Below are 14000 nucleotides of genomic sequence, written 5' to 3'. Positions count from 1 at the left end.
GCAGTTTTGCTTAAAGAAGAAAATTCGTCTTTTTAAAAACAAAAAAGCTATTAAGGCCTTGTATAAAGATTTACCAAAGAAGGTACAGATTGGGTCAGGTACATTCGGTTCCTGTTATCGCGTCGATGGAAAAACGACCAAATATGTGATCAAAACGTTCAATGGAACAAATCCTTACTACAGCATGCATCAGGAACTTAAATACCTGAAGAAGGTTCAAAAAATTCCAGGCATTCAGAAACTAATCGGGGCGTACTTGAAAAGAACAATTATTGTAACCGAATATGCAGGTATACCATTAAATATATACCTGAAGAAAAATATTATAGATCTTGAGAAACTGTCCTCGATCATGGTTTAACTGGCGAAAATCACACAGTAAATGATATTGCGAGGAGTGACCCACAACGACATCAAAATCAATAACATCTGCATTTTACCTGATAAAGATGATGTTAAAGTAACCTTAATTGATTTTGGACTGGGATGTAAAATCGGTGAACATCTTTATACGAAACCCAAAAGTGAAGAGTCACAGCGTCGACTGACCTGGATGGCACCAGAAGTTGTCCAGGCAAAGAAACTTGGCAAAAAGTCTGATATCTATAGTCTGGCAGTGTTATTCAAAGAAATAAAGGGGAAAATTAAACTCCCAAGACAAATAAAAAAGTGGATTTCAAATGGCGCAAATGAGATGCCGGAGATGAGACCAACTCTGGGTAAGTTGATATCTCGCGCAGAAAAAATTAAAACACACACTGAAAAATGTACACCCCGAAAAAGAAAGCATGACCCGGACAACGATAGACCCACCAAGAAGAGTTGTAACAAGAAAAACAAATGCCATTGATGCGAAAACTCGTTGAGAAACAAATTTCCTTACAGCATGGAAACTCCCCTGAAAGTGTAATGTTTGCTCGGCTGCAAGGTTGCCAACTCAGATATTGCACTCCTTACTAATTTCTCAAGAGTCATCACCAAGCTCACATTTTCTTTACCAATGTTCGAGTACAGTAATTGAGAAAATACTTGAAAATACCTGTGTCATGGTTTTGGTATGAATCGGTGGTAGTAGGAGTGGATTATATTATATAAAGATAATAATATGTCGTATTTCTTATTTCTTACCGTAGAGTCCGATACCTTCACACTGATTACTTACAGGAGATTATGGCGTATCTACGTAGAAGTTCACTCCACCACTCGACATTCCATGATTTATACTTGATAAATGATGATTTAATGAATTCATTTAATTTTCAACATCCATCTAAGTTATTGGTTATACTATGTCATAACCAATCAGTCATTATCTTTAGTAATAATAAGATAGGATCACAGATACGGGCAGATAATTGCACTTACATTTATTTGTCAAGCTTCCATACAATGATTTACAATTTGCATGGATATATGATTTACTCACGTTCACGCTGTAATAAAATTAATCTTCTAAAAGAGAATTTTAACTTGGGGACACATGTGATTACTCTAAGCGCTCAACACACTGACCCTTTCGACTCTCACTGACCATCACCACGACCTCATCTGCAAATTTGGTAAGAAGCTTCTACACCATCCCCGACACCGGCTCCTACTACCACCTGAGATCCCTAGTCCGAGAATTGCTGTTCGACACCACAACCGCATCCAGCCCATACGTGCACGAATTGATCGCTATAAGAACAGCCCAGTGCAACCATTGTAAAATTATCAATAACCCGTAAGCCCGTCAATTGTATTCACTCCCAGTAAACACTACTCCTTGCACTGTCACTATGTTGAAATGAACTGTAGTTTGAGCTTTTCCCCATCTAGTTATTATATGTCTTATTTGTGTCACTCATGTTACTTGTATATTATTTGTAATTCGTAACCCATTCCCCAAATATGTAACTGTATATTTTCAGCCTTCTGGCTGCCAAGCTCTTTCAATAAATCGTTAATTATTATTATTATTATTTACTATGGATATAATTTAACAGAGCCTTAATTCTTCAAGTGGTACATTTACTGCCAGCCTGGATTGCTCTTGTTGCAACAAGGCTTCATCAGAAGAACTTCTTCCCACGGCCATAACAACAAAAAGGTACTCTTGGGTTACCACACATAGTCTCGCGTCACTGACAGTCACTGGACGGTTGTCGCGGCAAGTAGAACTGGTAAGCGTGACTTGAATTAACCATTAGGTGCAATAGACCAGCCTGGATTGCTTTTGTCGCAACCAGGCTTCCACACGTGATATTTCCACGGGGATAACAAACCTAGGTTAACACACTTAGTCTCGTGTCGATCACGGTCACTGTAGACGGGTGTCGTGCAGGAGAACTCTGTAAGCGTGAATTAATTAACCATTTACTGTAGGTTTGATAGGCCAGCCTGGATTGCTCTTGTCGCAACCAGGCATCCACACGTGATATTTCCACGGGAATAACAACCTAGGTTAACACGCTTAGTCTCGTGTCGACGACGGTTCACAGGACGGTTGTCGCGGCAAGTAGACTCTGTGTGGTGTGGTGTCCCGCCCCCTTTCAGGAGGGAGAGGATGGAGACGACGTCTTAACTAACCCATGGCTCAGGGGATACTACTCAAAATGAGGTTTTTGGGTGTGAAGCGATGAACAGTACAACACTATTTCACTGCCCACCCCCCTAAAGGCTGGCTAACATACACTAATTGAAAAATACATGTCCCAGTTATGCCTCGCCGGGCGTCTTATCTCTGGTAAAACAAACTTTGGAGTTGGTTGCGTGGGTAAGCCTAACGCAACCCATGACAACCTGAATATTTTCAATATTTTTCGAGTAGTACAATTGCTCTACAAATACAGGCTATTGTGAAATCTCAAGTATAAGTTAAGTACAAATACCTAGAAATTGGTACTTGAGTACTGTGTACACGGCTCCAACACTATCCCTACCTACTCCTGCTCCTCCTACTGAACCTATTCACTTTCCTATAATCTCCACTCGCAGGGTTGTTGGTGTGTTATCCAGGTTGGATGTGAGTAAGGCGCATGGACCGGACGGAATACCTCCTCGTGTTCTGAGGGAGTGTGCTGAAATTCTGGCTCCTGTGTTTGCTCGCCTCTTTTGCCTTTGCCTCAAAACCCAAACTGTTCCTTCTTCTTGGAAGCATGCCTTGGTTCTACCCATCCCGAAGTAGGGTGACCACTCTAATCCCTCTAACTATCGCCCCATTGCCCAACTTCATCCCTCTCCAAGATTTTCGAAACTATCTTAAACTCTTATTTTCTCTGCCACCTTGAACGCCTTTCTCTTTTGTCAGATCACCAGTATGGCTTTCGCCAGGCGAAATCTACTGGTGATCTGCCATCCAACTACACCCATCTTTGGTCATCCTCTCAGGGATTATAGGGAAACTTTCGTCGTGGCCCTTGACATCTCCAAAACATCTGACATGGTATGGCACAAATCTTTGCTTTCTAAACTTCCCTCTTATGGTTTCTCTCCCCCACTTTGTTCTCTAATTCATAGCTTCCGTGAGAACCGATCCATGGCAGTTGTTGTCGAGGGATCGATCTCTCGCTCTTTCTCTACCAATAGTGGTGTCCCACAGGGTTCTGTTCTTTCACCTACTCTCTTCCTTCTTTTTATCAATGATTTATTTCACACTACGACTAATTCTATCCATTCTTACGCTGATGAATCTACACTTTACTCTTCTTCACATTTTCCCTTCCCCCTAATTCTCAAACTAGATCTGTTTCTAGAGCTGATATCATTTCATCTATCAATGCGGATCTGTGCAGCATTTCCGAATGGGGAAATAGAAACTTGGTTAAGTTCAATAGTAACAAAACAGTATTTTCCAATTACACTTTCCAAAATGATCTCCCACCAATTACATTTCAGGACGCAATCATTCTGCCAAATTCTAAAATAGATATGCTAGGCCTCACCATTTCCCCTAATATGTCATGGAAGCCACACATCCACAACATTGCTAAAGCTGCCTCCCGAAAGTTGGGAATGCTGTACAGATGCCGTAGCTACTTCACTCATGAGCAGTTGCTTCTAGTTAATAAGGGATTCATTTGTCTAACTTGGAATACTGCTCTCATATCTGGGGTCGCTCTTCTTCTGTTCACCACCACCACCACCACCACCACCACAGTACTCGTCATTCCCGAGCCTGTGTTCCACCCGGGAGCCTTTCAAGAGGAGCCTACCGCCTTTACCACCCTCAGGAGGCCAGAACTGCAGGGGAAAAGAATTTACTGTGTCTTGGTTCTGGTGGTCACCTGCTGCTGCGCCGTCTACTGACACTCCTTTCCTTCCCTGCTGTCATGGAGGTGACTGTCTTGTGGGGGTGACTGTCTTGTGGGGGTGACTGTCATGTGTGACTGTCTTGTGGGGTGACTGTCTTGTGGGGTGTGACTGTCTTGTGGGGGTGACTGTCTTGTGGGGGTGACTGTCATGTGGGGGTGACTGTCTTGTGGGGTGACTGTCTAATGAGTGTATAACAACAAAGCATCATCTATTAAATCCGGTTTCCTATCCAACCAACCACTGAACCAGCCAGACAGACAGACAGAGACAGACAGACAGACAGAGACAGACAGACAGACGAAAATAGTTAAATCCACAACACCCACTAGTCTCTCTCGCAAGCACAATACAGGTAAAGGTAGGTAGGTAGGTAGGTAGGTAGTCCAGGTAGGTAGGTAGGTAGGTAGTCCAGGTAGGTAGGTTGGTAGGTAGTCCAGGTAGGTAGGTAGGTAGGTAGGTGGTGTAGGTAGGTAGGTAGGTAGGTAGGTTGGTAGGGAGTCCAGGTAGGTAGGTAGGTAGGTAGGTAGGTAGGTAGTCCAGGTAGGTAGTCCAGGTAGGTAGTCCAGGTAGGTAGGTAGGTAGGTAGGTAGGTAGGTAGGTAGTCCAGGAAGGCAGCAAGGGAGTGATTGAGAGGGCTGACAGTGCCTCCATTTGCTGCCACAAGGAAACGTTTAGGAGAACTCTCTCTCTCTCTCTCTCTCTCTCTCTCTCTCTCTCCTACCTTCTCGTCTCATCTTAAATCCTTTTCTTCCCACGCATCTGTCCATAAGGTCGACGTTCTATCACAATGTTAGAGAAATATGGATTTTATTGCTTTTTTTTATCGTCAACCAGGTAAATTTACTCTCAGTTGTTGTTAATTATGAGGAAGGAAGGAAGGAAGGAAGGAAGGAAGAGAGAATGAGGGAAGGGATTGGTTATTGGCGATTGTGAGGGCGTGAGGATGTAAGAGATTTAATGCAGTAATTGCCAAGACTTGTTGTGAGGGAGTGTGGGAGACTGAGGGACTGTTACGTAGATGAGAGAGAGAGAGAGAGAGAGAGAGAGAGAGAGAGAGAGAGATACCTGCCCTGCGGAACTTCGGCAGTGTTGTAAGTCTGGGTTAAACTGGTGTTCAGGCGATGGTGTTGCTCTGAGGACGAGGCGGGACTCAAGGAGGTATTGGTAAAAGGGTTTCAGCGAGATACATTGAAACTAGTTTGTTAAATTGCATGCACACACGCACACAGACAGACAGACAGACACAGACAGACAGACAGACAGACACAGACAGAATTAGGAAGGCAGAATGGCAGAGGTAAGAAGGATAATAAAGAAAGAAAGAGAGAGAGAGAGAGAGAGAGAGAGAGAGAGAGAGACCTATATACAGCACCTGGGCCTCGGCACTATGTAAGACCCACGAGAATACAAAACAGCCCAAGATTTGCTGTTTAAGAAAAGTAAGAAAAGAATTTGCAATTTTATGTTTACTTCCCCCTAGTGAAATGTTTTCCCCTGGCCCTGCAGTGTTGTGCCATAGCCAGATAAACACGCAACCTTGCCTACCACACACAGGGAGAATTTATTTATATATCTAATCCAAACATACATATTACCTAAAGCTGTTTTTATATATATCTTGTTTAATGCACATTGTTTGGATACTCAAGAGACAACAATATATTACATTTTACTATCAATCTGGTAATAAAAGATAGTCTAATTTATCTTGGTAGTTTGACACAAGACACCTATCAGTAGTTAAGATTATCCCTCGATTCCATGATGCTATGCTATCCACTCATTCACGTACACCGCTGCTTCCTGAGTGACTTTTCCTCTCTCTCTCTCCCCCTGCTCTCATCTCATTGCTAGTGTATCTCTCTCTTTATCCTTCCATCTCATTCTTGGTTCATTCCCCTCTTCCATCTTTAACTTGTACAATCTCTTTGTTTTATCAGTCTTTTACTCTCTCTTCTTTCTATTTAATTCTTCTTATATATCCCTATCCCTAATTTATCAGCATTTTTCTTATTCTCTTTTATCCACTTCACCTCACACATTGTTTTGAGTCAGATTAAATAATAATAAATAATCACAAGAAATGGTTAATGGTGGTGGTAGGTTCACTCATTATGTTGTGAAGAAAACATACATACATACATACATACATACATACCTTTCATATGTATACTGGATCACCCTCACCTTAACCCACCCTCACCTTAACCCACCCTCACCTTAACCCACCTCACTAACCTCCACCCTCATACCTTAACCACCTCACCTTAACCCACCTCACCTTAAAAACCACCTCACCTTAAACCACCTCACCTTAACCCACCTGCCACCTTAACCCACCTACACCTTAACCCACCTCACCTTAACTCCACCTCACCTTAACCCACCTCAATCTTTTAACCCACCTCACCTTAACCCACCTCACCTTAACCCACCCTCACCTTAACCCACCCCTCACTCTAACTCCACCTCACCTTAACCCACTCCACACCCAACCCACCTCACTCCAAGTAACCTTACCTCACCTAACTCCACCTCACCTTTAAAACTACCTCACCTAACTCCACTCACTCTAACTCCACCTCACCTTAACCCACCTCACCTTAACCCACCACCTTAAACTACCTCACCTAACCCACCTCACCTTAACCCACCCTCACCTTAACCCACCCTCACCTTAACCCACCCTCAACCTTAACCCACCCTCACCTTAACCCACCCTCACCTTAACCCACCCTCACCTTAATAGATCCTATAGTAACCCTCAAATTAATAATAACAAACATATTAACCTACAGTCTCAACATCATCTCGACGCCATTTTGTTTGTGGTGTGTCGTTAGGTATATGAAGTTAATGAGTTATGAAAGGAATTAAACTTAGACGCGAATGAGCCAAGGAGTTTAGGATCAGATATTTCCAGACCCTGAGAAACAGTATATTGTGGGCAGGATAGAAGGAGCCTCAAACAAGGGGTGGAAGGAGCCTCAACCAAGGGGGAAGAAGGAGCCTCAGCTAGTATCTTGTGGGATAGAAGGCCTCAACCAGGGGAATAGAAGCCTCAAACAGGAAAAGGAGTCTCAACCAGGGGGTGGGGAAGGAGCCTCAACCAAGGGGGGGAAGAAAACGGATAGGAGCCAAGGATGACAAACAGGGTGGGAAGAATCAAACAAGGGGGGAAAGACCAACAGGGGAAGAAGGAGCCTCAAACAAGGGGTGGGGAAGGAGCCTCAACAGGGGGAAGGGCCTCAGCTAGTATCTTGGGGATAGGAGCCTCAACCAGGGGAGAAGGAGCCTCAGCTAGTATCTTGTGGGGGATGAAGGAGCTCAACCAGGAAGAAGGCCTCAGCTAGTATCTTGTGGGATAGAGCCTCAACAGGGGGGAAGAAGAGCCTCAGCTAGTATCTTGTGGGGGATAGAAGGAGCCTCAACCAAAGGGGATAGAAGAGCCTCCTAGTATCTTGTGGGGGATAGAAGGAGCCTCAACCAAGGGGGAAGGAGCCTCAGCTAGTATCTTGTGGGGGGGGGATAGGGCCTCAGCTAGTATCTTGTGGGGGAGGGATAGAAGGAGCCTCAACCAAGAAACCTCAGCCAGTATCTTGTCCCGGGATAGAAGGAGCCTCAACCAATACATTGTGGCAGAAAGAGCCTCACCCAACGTTAAAAGCAAAAGAGGTATAAAAGACAAGTTAAGTGGGTAAACTCTCGACTCTCAGCAGCTGTAGAGGGATATTTCGTGAGTCTTATTGAGTCTTATTGAGTCTTATTGTATACCTAATTGAATTTGGGGAACGTCATGACTTTTGTGTTTACAGATGGTTTATGGTTAGGTTAGGGTTAGGTTTAAGGTTAGGTTAGGTTAGGTTGGTTAGGTTAGGGTTAGGTTGGGTTAGGTTAGGTTAGGTTAGGTTAGGTTTAGGTTAGTTTTATTAGTAAGTTATAATTAGGTTGGTTTAGGTTTAGGTTAAGGTTAGGTTAGGTTAAGGTTAGGTTAGGTCATGACTGATACTTTGTTGTTAGTTTTATATCTTGTAGTTTGGTGAAAGTTATTGGTTGTAAATATAATTAAATGTGACGATCAGTAATGGGAATGAACTTACGACTCTCTCTCTCCTCCTCTCCTCCCCTCTACCCCTTCTTCCTCTTCCTTCTCCTACTCTTCTTCCTCCCTCCTTCTACCGCTTCTCCTCCTTCTTTCTCCTCCTACTCCGCTGATGGGACTTCTGCCTTGGGGGTAAAAGTCGACTTACAGGATAGAGTTTGTGCTACGTAAAGTAAGTAACGATTGAAGTTTGTGTATGTTTAAGGTAAGTGTATAAGCACATCGACCTCCTCCTTAGTTCCGGGTAGAGAGTGTGTGTGTGTGTGTGTGTGTGTGTGTGTGTGTGTGTGTGGGTCTCCAGGCTACATGGATTCGTCCACTGCAGGAGGCTTGAGAGTGAAGGAGAGTTTACGTTCACTCTAATTAATCTCTCCATTACGTTCATTTACCTGTTGATTAAGATTAGCTAATTAATTGAATATCTTAATACAACATATACCAGACGTTAATATCTGATAAGTTAAAATACAATACTTAAAAAACAGCAGCAAAAAAGCATTGTTGTTGCTGTTGTTGTTCTTCTTTTAATTGAATATTCAAACACATGTATACAGTACAACATATCCCCCAACATAGTCCCAAGTACACTAACATAGCCCCCAGCACCCCAACACCCCAACACCTCCTTTAACATAAAAAGCTACCCCAGCACCCCAACAGAACCCCCAGCATAGCCCCCAGAACCCCCAGCATAGCCCCACACACCCCAGCACCCCAACATAGCCCTAGCACCCCCCAACCACAAGACGCTGCACAAGCCCTTATGAATTATGGCTCATTGTTGTACCCAATTTACAGTGTTAGCGAGCGTGACTTCGGCCCCTCTGATGTACCCACAACACAAACAGCCTGTAAACCTCCAAGCACTCTGTAAATGCCTCAAGCACTCTGTAAATGCCTCAAGCACTCTGTAAATGCCTCAAGCACTCTGTAAATGCCTCAAGCACTCTGTAAACGCCTCAAGCACTCTGTACGCCTCAAGCACTCTGTAAATGCCTCAAGCACTCTATGGTACCTCAAGCACTGAAACGCCTCAAGCACTCTGTAAACGCCTCAAGCACTCGTAAACCTCAGCCTCTATAATGCCTCAAGCACTCTGTAAACGCTTCCAGCACTCTGTAAATGCCTCAAGCACTCTGTAAATTCGTAAAGTTATCATAAGTTATAACGATACTCTTATATCAGTGTGCGCTCTCTCCCTATTAGTGTGGTCGAATCGTTTGTACTACTTACACCTCACACACTCAGATACGCTCACACACTTACACGCTCACACACTCAGATACGCTCACACACTTTTTTATTATGTACGTATGTTTTTTATTCATTTAGTTTGTGTTTAGTCTGTGTATGTGTGTGTGTGTGTGTGTGTGTGTGTGTGTGTGTGTGTGTGTGTCCTTCACCTCATCTTCACCTCATCCCTCCCATCACTCCCTCCCCTCCCCCCATACACACACCTGGACGGACATACGAAACAGTTAGTCCGGAATTTGTATACGTCTGAGGAGAACTATCATAATCCCTCGTCTCCTCCTCCTCCAGAAGCCCCCCCACCACCTCTCCTCCCTCGCCACGAACCAGCTGATCTGCCTATCCATCCTGACCCGGATTCAATAAGCGGTGATGCATTCTGGCTCGTTAATTCCAGCTTATGTCGGCTCTTGGTCATATATCAACAAAGTTTCCCGCCATCGCATTTCATAAAAGATTCTTGTTTTTTTTGTTTTTTTTTTGTTTTATTTTGATTAGGTATTGTTTTGTTTGTTTTTTTTTTCTTTACTATACGTGTAGAATTAATCTGTTATTTTTCCCCGTGTTAAGATGTAAGGTTCGTCGCGTTCTTATAGTCAATCCGTCTTGTTTGCGTTCGTGAGTTCAGTAGGATTGAATGCGGATTTAAAAGTATGGCGTATAAGCTACTTGAAAATTTATTGCTATTACTGTTATTTTATTATAATTATTGTTAAAATGACCATAAATAATGTTAGGCATAATTATTAGCATTATTATTATGTTTATTATTATTGTTATTAGGGTAGGTTAAGGTAGATAGCAGGTAGAGTAGGTCAAGGTAAATAGCAGGTAGAGTAGGTCAAGGTAGATAGCAGGTAGAGTAGGTCAAGGTAGGCAGCAGGTAGAGTGTTAAGTGAAGCAGGTAGAGTAGGTCAAGATGAAGCAGGTAAGTAGGTCAAGGTAGATACAGGTAGAGTAGGTCAAGGTAGGCAGGTAGAGTAGGTCAAGGTGAATGTAGGTAGAGTAGGTCAAGGTAGATAGCAGGTAAGTGGTCAAGGTGGACAACAGGTAGAGTGGGTCAAGGTAGGCAGCAGGTAGAGTAGGTCAGGTGAATGCAGGGTGAGTGGGTCAGATGAATGTGTGGGTGTAGGTCAAGGAGTATGCAGGTGAGTAGGTCAGGATAGGCAGCAGGTAGAGTAGGTCAAGGTAGGCAGGTAGAGTAGGTCAAGGTAGGCAGCAGGTAGAGTAGGTCAAGGTAGGCAGCAGGTAGAGTAGGTCAAGATAACACACCTAAATTAATTAACTAAAATTAAAACAAATAAAAATTACAATTATTTAACCAAAATTAATTAGTTGTATTCTCTTAGCAACTTTTAAAAGACGTTAAACGAGAACCAAATTTAATTCCTTCTGGTGGTAAATGAAAGTATCTAGTTAAGGTAATGTTGTGGGGTTTTTTTTAATTATTATTTTTGTATTTCAGTTTAATGTGAGAAATATCTGAGAATATTCAACCTCTGAGATGCCTTGGTAGTGTGTGTGTGTGTGTGTGTGTGTGTGTGTGTGTGTAGGCTGAGGACATAAGGTAAGGTTCTTTTCAGCAGTTCAGTGTATAACTTCCATCAGTGCCATACAGAATGTGTTTATAGGCCAGGTCGTCGTCATTAGGAGGCCCCCCATAGTCGCCTCACTCAGTCTCTAAATCACACATTCCAAAGGCGTCCAAAAATTTTCCCTCCCATCTAAAAAAAACTGAACTAAACGAAAACCAATATACCCCCCTTCATTACCCTCCCCTAATTACCCCATCTTCTAATGTTTATTACACACAATAACCATCCTTCAACAGGCAGGATTCACCTTGCATTCCTCCTACACTCTTATCCAGACTAGTTTTATCCTCCTGTACCCTCTCTCTTCCTGTATTTATCGGGATATTCCTGTCTCATGCACACTGGCAAGGGCTATCACATGGCTGCTATCGGCGAACCTCTCCCTCCCCCCTTCCTCTTCCTCCCTTCCCTACCAATCTACCTCCCTCTCTTCCTCTCTCATCTCTCCCCAACTGCCCTCCTCCCTTAGCCCCTCCCCCACCCTCTTGCCTGTTTGGGATCGTTAAGCCCGCCCAATTGCCTCGTTAAGCGCCTCGTTATCACAGTCAACAATACCACTATGGCTGATTAGTTTTCTTGAATATCGCAGATGATAATGGAGTCCCCCAGAGACCTGCACCCATTGAAGCGTGGGGGTCGCCTCATATTTCTCTGTTCGGGGGGAAATTTGCCATTTTTCACGTGCTCTCGGGCGGCATGTGAGTTCACGGGACAAATGTATGCCCGTTCCCTTACCCTCCTCTCCCTTCCCTCCCTACCTCACCTCCGTCTCTCTCCCTACCTCCCTGCCCTTACCTTCCTCTCCTTACCTTACCCTCTCTCTCCCTCCAATCCCTTAACCTTACCTCTCCTCCCTCTCTCGTCTTCCTCCTACCTCCCTGCCCCTTACCTTCCTCCCTCCCTTACCTTCCTCCCTCCCTTTCTCCGCCCCTAAGTAACTAAGTGAGACTGTAATGAATAGGTTAGGTTAGCAGATAATGTTAACTTAGAGTAGATTAGGTTAAAGTCGTATTTTAACTCAGGTCAGATTAAGTTAAAATAAACAATGATAACATATTTTTACTCTCCTACCCTCCCGATATCATCTTATCTACCTACTCTCCCATTCCTCCTCCTACCTCGATATCACCTCACCTTCCACTCCCGATATCACCTCCTTACCTCCGATATCACCTCACCTCTTACCCTCCGATATCCTCACCTCTACCCTCGATATCACCTCACACTCTTACCCTCCCGATATCACCTCACCTCCCCCTCCCGATATCACCTCACCCTCTTACCCTCCCGATATCACCCGTATATCTGATATCTATGCTTGATATCGGCGTAACTTGGACTGGGAGTATAAACGACCACATCACCTCTGCACACACCGCAGTTTTCTAATGAAGCAATTATCGGCTTCCCATAAACAAGGAGGGTGGGGGGGGTTGGTTGGGTGTAGGTTAGGTTAGGTTGTGGGAGGGAGGTTCAGGTGTTTTGATCCTGACAAATGTGCTTTACGTTTGCTGTTACTGGTTTATTTACTTGTTTTTATTTGTTTTTCGTGTTTTCGTGGTATTCGTTGTTTTCGTGGTTTTCGTTGTTTCGTGGTTTCGTAGTTTCGTTGTTTTCGTGGTTTTCGTTATTGTTGTTCTATGTTATTTAGGTACAGTTCCTTGTGATTGAAATGGGTCAGAGGTCACCACCATCAGCATCACTACTAGTATACCCTATTTACTATTCCACCACTCACACACTACCCTCTTTTCTCACCACTATAATGACCAAAGCAATAATAACATCACTTCTTTTTTAATATATTTTTCTGAACTAATTTTTTTCATTATAAAGCCAATACAAGATTACTGAGGCTCCAACTAATTATGTGACTCGGCGGGAATTATAGGCAACACTGAGTTTAATTGTTGTTTGATGTGAAGTATAATTAAGGATTATTTTTAAACTTAATGAGGCTGATAATGTCAGGACGAAGATGGAAACGAAAAAAAAATGGAAGAAAGCAGTAGATGATGGTGATGGTAGTGATGACGATAATAATGATAGAATTACTAAGATAGAATTTTTTAATTAAGAAACGCCTTTGATAACTACATGGCAAAACATCACAACAACAACAACAACAACAACAACAACAACCTTTCCAGCGAGAACCTCAAATGTGGAAAGGGTAAAAATATCACGACAGGAACTCCACAGAAGTTTGGCAGGTCGACCACTAAACTCCTTAGGGTGATTCTTTGATCTTAACGTCGACAGATCTCAAGCGAAAGCAATTTACGTCTGGGGGATGACCTCGAAGAATTTAGTCTGGGAGTTCAAAGCGTCTCACCGTCTTGTGGTACACCGACAACTCTAGAGGGACAACAACACAAAAAAAAGATAAATAAATAAATAAATAATCTTTGAACCGGTAGACTTAGATTAATTTCGACGAATGCTAGGAGATGGGGAGGGGGGGGGGGGGGGGGGGGGGGGGGGTGTGTGGGGGGGGTGGGGGGTGGGTGTGTGTGTGTGTGTGTGTGCACGTGTGTGTGTGCAGTTGAAATTGGATCTGTAACCCCATTACGAAGAGGACGATGGTCTAACCGCACAGGGACGATGTTACTCTCGTCCTCAGTGTTGGCGTTATGGACACCATTTTAACACTTCTTTAATTCATTGTATGATTCCAGTGTCACCGCCGCTCAGAATGGGTCGGCCTCTGTACCCCCGACCTTTGTGGTGGAGGTTGACCTTCACCTTTGATCAATCTC

The sequence above is a fragment of the Homarus americanus genome, unplaced genomic scaffold (assembly GCF_018991925.1).
Source record: "Homarus americanus isolate GMGI-L3 unplaced genomic scaffold, GMGI_Hamer_2.0 scaffold40248, whole genome shotgun sequence".
NCBI lineage: Eukaryota > Metazoa > Arthropoda > Malacostraca > Decapoda > Nephropidae > Homarus > Homarus americanus.
The sequence above is the reverse complement of the archived record's forward strand: the minus strand, read 5'-3'. Positions refer to the sequence as shown.